The sequence below is a fragment of the Teleopsis dalmanni genome, chromosome X (genome assembly GCF_002237135.1).
Source record: "Teleopsis dalmanni isolate 2A chromosome X, ASM223713v2, whole genome shotgun sequence".
Taxonomy (NCBI): Eukaryota; Metazoa; Arthropoda; class Insecta; order Diptera; family Diopsidae; genus Teleopsis; species Teleopsis dalmanni.
Window position 1 is genome coordinate 19,465,340 of NC_051848.1, and position 10,139 is coordinate 19,475,478.

Sequence of the window (10,139 nt, forward strand, 5' to 3'; positions counted from 1 at the left end):
TGTTTGAGTTGACAAATATAATAGGGGATAGTATTGAGAAGAAGGAAACAGCAATATGCGCATTTCTAGATATAGAAGGTGCCTTTGACAATACTTTACATGAACCTATAAAGATATATATCACTAATAAACAGAGGAATAAACTCTACTCTAGCACGGTGGATGAGCAACATGCTTCGAACTAGGAAGGTAAAAATACGCACTAGTACGGGCCTGGGACATACTGACGTATGCGGAAACAAATACGCGTACAAACCAGACAGAAAATGAGAAGCGATGATGGGGCCGGGACCTTTTTGTTAACCAGAATAAAAAGGATTCCTGGGATAATATACCAGGATTAAAAAAATCCAAATCACTTATTGGTACCTATAACCAGTGAACGAAAATAAACAGTACAGTATCGTAGTGTACTGCTCATGTCCGAAACACATCAAAAAATTTTTAAAGTTTGTGTCCGCGAACACAAACTTTATTTTTAGAGTTTGTGTACTTTTCACGAAGGTAGTCTTTTATTTTATTTTATTTATTATTATTGCCTTTTATTAGCATTATAAATATAATACGAATCATTCAATCGCAATAAAATATTAAATATATGTAATTCATCCCCTAATATTAAATATGCATCAATAAATGCATACGCAATATCTTTATTTAAAAACACAAACAAAATACATGCAATACAAATGCAAACAAAATTTTTTCTTCTTCTCATGCAAACTAACCAACAACAATGCACATTAAAAATGTTTCCAAGTCGTTTTGTTTGACAAACGCTAAAAAAACCACTACCTTAGGAAAATGATCACTAAAAAGTACACTACCTTCGGCAAAAGATAACTAAAATGAGCACTACCTTCGTGAAAAGATCGTTATAAAGAGCACTACCTTCGTGAAAAGTACACAAACTCTAAGAATTGTTGAATTGTTTCGGACTTTTTTTAATGTACTGTTCGTTTAGTGTTTTTTAACAAAGATGACAAACAGTACACTATGTTTTGTACTTTAGTGTTTGTTTTCGTTCACTGCCTATAACAACAAGAGATACCAGGATTGTATGAGCCTATCAAAAGAAAAACTTAGAATCATCACAGGATTCCTACAGGGCACTGTAGACTAAAACACCACCTTACAAAACTGGGTATACTTACGGATGCAAACTGCAGATTCTGGGCTTAAAGACCTACTCTAAGCCTAGAAGGGGACACAATAGGCCCGACGGTCTCAGTCCCACATCCTCTAACAATAATAAACTAGTTATAAGAGACATGATTCATTATAAGCTTTATAGAACCCATGTCACAAATGAACAGTTTGGTGGAATGAAAGAGTTTTTGAAATTTTAAGATACATGCAACATATCAACAAATACGGAATCAATCAAGATCAGCAAAGAATAACTCTTGCCAATAGATTTGTGTCAATACCCACATTCCCGGCATTGTTTCTCATTTTCAAATTGATATATCTGGACTACTAAGTGTCGTATTAACTTGAAATTTTCTACGTGATAGAATATTATTTTCCTTCATATTGCAAAAGCAAAACAAATACATTTTTTGATACCACGGCTGCAAGTAGTTTTTGGAGCTCACACCTTTGATCATTTACAAACACACTCGAATATGTTGGGTATATATCGAATATGTTGTATGTATGTGTATGTACATTTTTGGTATTAAAATAAATTAAAAAATAATAAAGTAATGCTTCCTTGAAGAAGTTTGTTTTTCATGCTCTGAAGATCATTCAGCGTGCCTGTGCTAATTTATTGCGCTGAAACTTGGCCACGTAAGTAATTTTTCGAATATTATAAATAATAATTTACAGATACTATAGCCGATAGATAGTAAAATTATGTATCAGTCCATCTCACAGTTTAAAGTAATTTTATTAATTGTAATTTTTGAACGTTTTTCTTTAAAAATATATGAAGAACAATTAAGCAAATGAAGTAAAATAATTATGTGGAATTGGCCTACATAAGGTGCCAATATACATACATAGTTTTTCAATGTCATTGCATTTATAAATACGTAATCGTAATTAATTATTTAACAGAAATTTTTTCAGTCTTACTTTTGGGTGAAACAAGAGAGATTTTCTCAAGACAAAGTGAAACAAATGAAAATTCGCAAAACTAAGATGGAATAGTTTTTGCCATACATATGCACACATATATGTATATACATACGTCGGTATATTATATTGTGTAGTACTGTATATTATATATAGATTTTCCTTTTACAGAATGTACTCATATAAAATAAGCAAATTTTTCTGAAATTTATTTAAATAATTGACATGCACATGTGCGTATCTGAAAACAAACCAACCACAAGCAAAGCCACAAAAAGCGCAAATAAAAACATAAAATTATAGAAGAATGTAAAATAAACTATAAAGATTTTAAGCTTTCCGGTATTGTCAACGTTTAGTTCCCTCTGCTCAGCATAGTAATGTAATAAGTTAGATGCTGTACACAGTGGAGAGGATATCCCAGCTCTACAAAGCAAATTGATGACATAAGACATGAAATGTGAAGTAAATAGTACCAATTTGCAGTTAGACTGAATTTGTATCTCAAACAAAATTCTTTTTGTTTGAGATATGTGGGCTTTGTGCATACAAAGCCTAAATGTGATTTTATAGTAAGGAACAAGATATTATACACATCTATTTTAATTTTATAATTCCATTTTTAATTCACAATTTTTTAATTGTAATTAAGAAGGGAAAGGATGATAAGAGAAGATTTACTATCTGCTTGATAAATATTATTTATATACAATTGCGAAATTTTGTACGTTGTGCAATGCCAATATACATTTCTGTGTATAGACTCAATTTCAACAGTTATTTTATATAAGAACAAACAATAATCGTCAAGCAATTTAATCTATCTGACAACTTGATCTGTCTGGATTCACAAATGGTCCTGTTTTAATTTACTTCCATTAGCTGATACCCAGAATCTAGTATATAAAGATAAATAATCATAAAAATATATTTATTAACAGATAGAGAAACCGATAAACCGATTAAAATATAAATAGTTAACGTAGCCTGATGCTTTCTTCAAAGCACTAAAAAAATCTTATTTATCCTCTGTTCATAGTGATGTAAATTTTAAATGATTTAAGAACTATAAAGACTATGCGATAAATAACAAATTCTTTTTAAATTATTGAATTATCCAACTTGAAGTTAAAATAAACAAGTTCTTGGTAGAAATTTTTATTAAAATTATATTTATTTTCTAAATGTTCAAGTGTATACATATGTATGTCATATAAAATTATTTATGATTGTTTTATAGTGCTGATGGTCATGCCACCAAAGTTAGTCTCACCCTCCCAATGTCTCTTGTTCTACACTGTTATGTACATTCATTGAAATTTGTGCTAAAGAATGTCTTATAAAGCGATATTGGAGTCAGCATTATAGTAATGTATGGATATATCCTAATAACTGCTTGAATATAAAATTTTTATGTTTTTTTTTAGATTCACTCAATCGAAGTTAATTTGAAATTTTAAACGTATCAAATCTAAATTAGCTATTACGACACTCGTGCAGATTTTCCAAGACCGAATGAATATCATTAATGGAACAGCTCCCAAAGTTGCAGAAAAAGGTGTCAAAACTCACATTACGAGATCTAAGTATTTTTGCGGTATTTATCATTTACCACACAATAACACTACTTAGACGCATGGTATATTACTCTACGCATGAAATTATATTAAAATCTGATATATTTTTGATTGTTAGAAAAAAATAGTAGTTATATATATTTTTCGTACATCCAGACATAAGGACAGACAGACAAAATAATGAAATAAAATTTTAATAGTTAGAAACTTTAGTATCACTTTCATTTTAACTAATCTTCGTACACAAATTATATAATTCTTCTTTAACTTCATTAAGAGGTTTCATTCATCTCAGCAATGTTTTAGCGTGAATTTTGAACCTCCATATGCTCCACAATAAGAATAAGAATACATTAAGTAAGTAAGTAAGTAACTTCATCAACGTAACCGTTGAAGAAATTCAGAAGAATACCAAATTTCATCGATGAAAAGAAAGAAAGAAAGAGAGAGAGAGAGAGAGAGAGAGAAAGAGAGAGAGAGAGAGAGAGAGAGAAAGAAAGAGAGAGAGAGAGAGAGAGAGAGAGAGAGAGAGAGAGATTTTGTGACCGCACAAATACTCAAGTAAATGTGCTAGTGGCATCACAAACAATACATCGTATGTTTCGAAAGCTTTGCAGCCTTTAATCTTATACTGTCCCATATTTTGAATGGACAAATCTTTACATGAACATGCTTAAATATTGTTAAATTAAAATTGTTGTAAGTTGTTTTGTAACTAGATTGTAACCCACATTAAACAAAAAAAAACTTTAAAAAGCATAATAGTGCTATGTCAAATCACTAAATGCTTGTACTCTCTTTTTACACGGTAGATGCGTTCCTTAGAAAACCGTGTAAAAAAATACATGTGTAAACTTGGGGATATGTTCCACAACTAATATTTTTCCATAAAATCGTGTATTAAAATTTATAAAATAAATCTATATGAATTAAAAAAAAATTATTTTGTTACAAAAGTAAAATATATTGTATCAAACTTTAATATCAAATTGACAACGAACAGGCTTAAAAATACTATCATCAGTATTAATAGTAACTGTTTTTTAAGTTGTTTACACAATTCTTCATATCCAGCTATACAACAGTTAAGATTGCGTGTAAATTGTAATGCACGCTCCATGTCAGGATCATAAGTTAGAAAATATTGCTCCATACTTTTTGCAAATTTCAAGCCCTCAGGAATTAAATTAGCCGTTAATTCCTGATCTTTACCTTCTACTTCATCATAATCGACTTCTTTACTGTCATCAATTGTCATAAATTCAATTAAATCATCTTCATGTAAAGGAGTTTGTCGCATCAATTCATTTATATCAGACACTTGCATGTTGCTAAACCCTTCGCCACCAATTGCATTTGATAGAGGTATAATTTCAGAACACACAGCTGATTGTTCTACAAAGCTTTCACTTTTGGTGCATGATGGCAATCGAAGTGCAACGAAATAAAAAAAACTAATATTAAAATTCGGATATTCCCCGAATTTTATTTTGTTGCTGTATACATAAGTATACAACAAGACATAAAAAAAAATTACAATTAAAAAAAATGTTGTGGGAATTCGTGCAAAATCAAAAAATTCGTGTAAAAGAAGTATTTTGTGTTTAATTTTCAACCGTGTTATTTCAAAATCGTGTAAAAAAGAACCGTGTGAAAAGAGAGTTGGGTGTACATATGTTATATAGAGAATATATTTTACTGCAAACTTATGTCTTCAGTAGCTATTCGGCCTGAAAATGTATTGTTAATATAATAGTAATGCAAACAAAACTCTGTAACGCTATATACTTCTCAAAAGGTTTATTTAAAAAAAAACATAAATTTATTATATTAAATAATTATTTATGCAGAAATCGATGATCTATAATGTTAATTGAACTCTATGAAAAAGGAAAACAGTTCCACACTTGAATAACCTTATACATATCTATAAAAATGATTTATATATTTATATACTTTTTATATATGAATATACTTTTTTCGTTCTTAGTATAGCACATACGCTGATAAATGAGAGACTGTTCCACATATTCAATATACATACATACAGTCAGGGACAAAAGTTTAAATACACCCTTAAAATTCAGGCTTTAAAGAAAAATAAACATGTCACTAAAATTTTAAGTATGAAGTTTTATTTCATTTCATAAATTATTAAAAATAATAACAAAAAATATTTACTTTATTGCTAGCATAACGGTTAATTTAATGAAAAATGATGCGGACAGAAGTTTAAATACACATGCAAAAAGTGTTTATAATGCAAAGAAATTGACAAATTTTTAGCGAAATATAATATTTAAATACTTTGTTGGGCCGCTATGACTTTCTATGACTGCTTGCAGACGATGTGGCATAGAAAGGACTAAATTTTCCGTTTGTGACGCCGTCAGTTCAGACCAGGCTTTCCTGAGAGCCCGTTTTAGTGAATTCTTGGTCCTTGTTGCTGCATTTTTCGATTTACGTTTTATTAACTCTTTAACATGCTCAATAGGATAATTATTTTCTGTTTTTTTTTAATAATATATGGAATGCAATAAAACTATATACTTATAATTTTAGTGAAATGTTAATTTTTCTTTAAACTCTGAACTTAATGGTTATTTTGTCCCTGACTGTATGTATGTAGCTCAAAAGGTATGTTTAACATGCAGCAAAACCCAAATAGTAAGCAAACATTTTTTAATCGGAGAAGTTCCTTATATTTATATACGATGTCTGTACTAAAATACTAGTCATAATCTTAAGAATGTTAAGTTGTTTTTTTTAGCATGAATATGATATATAAGCAAAAAAATTAGGTTTAACTTTACTGTATAATAGCTTAAACGCTCTTAATTCAAAGAGAGCTGTTAAGACGAGTCTACAGTAAAGATTTTTAATTTTAAATTCGTGCCAGAAGTCTGCATATTTTTTATAAATGATAAATTTTTTCTTAAATTAATTTCAAGAACGTTTATCTGAATTATTAACTTGTGTATAACAGCTACATAAAATTTTAATCGATCTCCTCTATTATTAAACAAAATGAAATATAATCAATAATATTTCGATACTAAATTTAGGAAGAAAACATTGAAAAATATATGACAGCTATATTCAATATATAACAATTAAATTTTGTTTTTAGTGGTTATATACAATATAAGTTATATTATGGGTTTGGCAAACACATTAAGCTTTAACTAAATATCTTTATACATATATAATGGAGATTGATTTCTATTGCAGTTATGAAATACAGTCAATCAATTTTGATTATTTCACTATATGTTGGATGAACTTTAAATAAATCTGTTTCCAAAGTTTCATTCGTATATTACTTTTATCGGCTAACATACACACTAAGATCTTTAGATTGATTTGGGTATTTATACTTTATATGATCTTTTAGAAATACATTTCTAAGTTTTTTGCTTTGTTTACATACAAGTGGAAAATTACAGACACAGCTTACTGATTCGAGTTTTATCAAAATTATATTTGCTCTAAAAAAGAGTAAATACATCCGAAAAATTTTTATCTACTTTGAGGTAACATTTAAGATGGCATTGACTGACATCTTGTAGTCAAAAACATAGTACAAAAAAAATTGAATATTATACTTCTAAATTGGATTATGGATTCTAAACCAACACAAAATAAAAAAATAAAACTATTTTGTTTAACACGATATAAAACATGTGGGACATGTACGATTCAATTTTGCGATACGTTCTCCGAGCTCAATTTTAGACAAAGTAGATAGACTAACATACAGTCAAAAACTGACTATATGTAGAAAAACTTTGTTAAGTAAAATTAATACACATACTGTACTACTCGCGTCAGACTCCAGCATTGACATCGCTAGAAGTAGACTTCAAAAGAATCTGAACCCAGTTTCTGAATGGGGTTTAAAAGTCAATACAGATAAAACCACACAAGTGACGTATACTAACAGAAAATTTGTGGATAAGCAGTAGCTTCTACATGATTCACCAATACAACAAGTACCAATGCCAAATATCTTGGAATAACAATAGACTAATAACTTACATGAAAACATCACATTATCCAAAAAAGAAATAACATAAAACAAAAGTTTGGCCAGATATATTGAATGCTAGTACCTAAATAAAATGATAATTATGCCATTATTTCGTTATGGCATCGAACTTTGGAGTACTGCCTCCAAATCCTATACTCAAATTATTTAAAGACAACAATCAAAAATATTAAGGACCATCGTCAATGCTGATTGGTATATACCAAATAACGAAATTCATAAAGACTTAGATATTGAACCTATTTAATGTAAAAACTAAATTCGAAGTATGTAAAACTTTTAGTAATAACTCTATCGTTACGAAAATCAAGCTCTTACGTTTACAAACGAGCTTTCTAATAGAATTTAGAGAGTTATAGTTTGACTAGTGTCCATCAAATACCTATAGAAAAATACTGGATGCTTAATTTTTTTATCAGCACACCAAACATGTAATTGTCAGAGACATCTGTTCCACTAGAAGTTGATGGAAAAAATCTTTTAAAATATATGATAATGTTGTTTTTCGATGCCCATATATTGATAAATAAAATACAATTATTAGAAAACATCGCAATACCCTTTGTTTAACCCAAAATATTCATGTTGAGAATTTACTTCAACAACTGAAGAAGTATTTATATTGCAACATCGTGTAGATAATAATATTATTAAGCATCTCTTAAGGTGTAAAGAACAGTACACGAAAAATTACAATTGTTTACAATTTAATAAAATAAATGTTAGTACGTATTATAATTTGCAACAAAACATTTATGTATTTTACTATATTACACATGTCGCTTAAATATTAAATTAATTAAAAAATAAAAAATATGAATAAATACAAAATAAAATCATTAAAAAAAAGCAAAAAGTTATTAGACAAAAAAATAAATTTTATTAGAAAAATAAAACAATGTTAAATACTGCTTATATACCATTAACTAGTGATGTTAGACGTTTAAAAATTATATAAACGAATATATTCACGATCTCATATTGCCTATATATATATATATCTATGTACAAAACTCTTTTATAAAATTCAATCGGAAATTGACTTGATTTTTTTTTTACGTGTTATATGTTTACTGGTTTAGGAAGTGATGCCAAGTTATTCTTAAGCACCAAAAGTTGTTCTATTGGAGCATTCATGTCAAAAGAATGACATATTATAAGATTTTTAATATTTCTTATAGATTATATACTTAAAATTATTTTCAAAATTATTTTAAAGTTGGTTTTGTTATTTTTATTTTTTTAAGAACACATTAACTTTTATTTCGAGCGTTAATTTTTTGTAAATTTCTATACGTATATTTCTATACAAAAGCGAATTTGCCGAAATACATATACAAAAATATTCTTAAAAAAATAAAATAAACAAAACTGACTATATTTTATTATATTTTGAAGGGCTTTATTATATTATGTTTCAATTTGTATATTACAATTTACATGTTTGTCTTTAAAATATAAATAAAAAACAAAAAATGTAGTAAGATATAAAAGATATTTATTTAATTTTAAATTAATTAAATTGTATATCAATATATTGTAGCAATGATACTTACAAATAGTTTAAATCCAACGACGTTGCAGAGATTTCTGTTGAATTCGCTCTTCAAATTATATTTCTTCACTTTTTAAATAATTGTTACTATTATTTATATTATTAAGTAGATATATTTTTAAAGTAAATATTTTAGTGAAAAAATATATAGATTAAATTGATTTCAGTTACTTGTTGGTTTTTATGTTATATATGTAGTATAGTTTTTATTTTACATAAAATTATAGAATCACAGATAAATATTTAAAAGTTTATAACTATTTTTTTAAGGTAATTAAAAATTTTTGTTTTCAAATTTTTGATATCGTTTTTAAATTAGATTTCTTTTAGAATTTTTAGTTTTTGTAATTATTTAAAGAAATAATTCATAATTATGCTTAATTTGTAGCTTTCAAATTTTGGGTAGACCAGGCCTTTTTGTAACGTATGTGCTTTGCTGGAGATGACGGGACGGGCTGACTCACTGTATTCAAAATATTTTATAAAATGATATAATTGAAGTTTATAAAATTTAATTCTAAAAATATAGTCAGAAGATATAAGATATATTTTATGATTTTTAATTTTAAACGTAATTAAGTGTCTCTTTGATTTTGGCCCTTTTTAATATTTACTTTGTTTATTTTTTAACACTCACTGATAAACATGCTCCTTTTTAAAACATTAAACGCGAGTTCATCTTTATGATAGTGTGTGCGTGCGTGTGTGCATATGCAAAACTGTGTGAGACTGATGATACCCCCCGAAACACCTCCAATGGCCTGAACCCAAAAATGATTCAAAAATAAAATTATAACACACAAATAATGTTTGGGATGAAATAAGCGTGATTTCGATATGCTACAATATATATCCGATATCCGTTCAGTCTTATTAC

At 27.8% G+C, this 10,139-nt stretch overlaps 1 protein-coding gene across 1 annotated transcript in view; it reads right to left on the bottom strand.

The window, feature by feature from the left end:
- LOC119689677 overlaps window positions 1-9,380 on the bottom strand; it is a 41,174-nt gene extending 31,794 nt beyond the window's left edge. Inside the window, exon 1 of the mRNA XM_038104560.1 lies at window positions 9,264-9,380. The gene's annotated coding sequence lies outside the window, so the exon portion shown is untranslated. The remainder of the gene's footprint in view (window positions 1-9,263) is intronic.
- Between the last annotated feature and the right edge of the window lie 759 nt (window positions 9,381-10,139).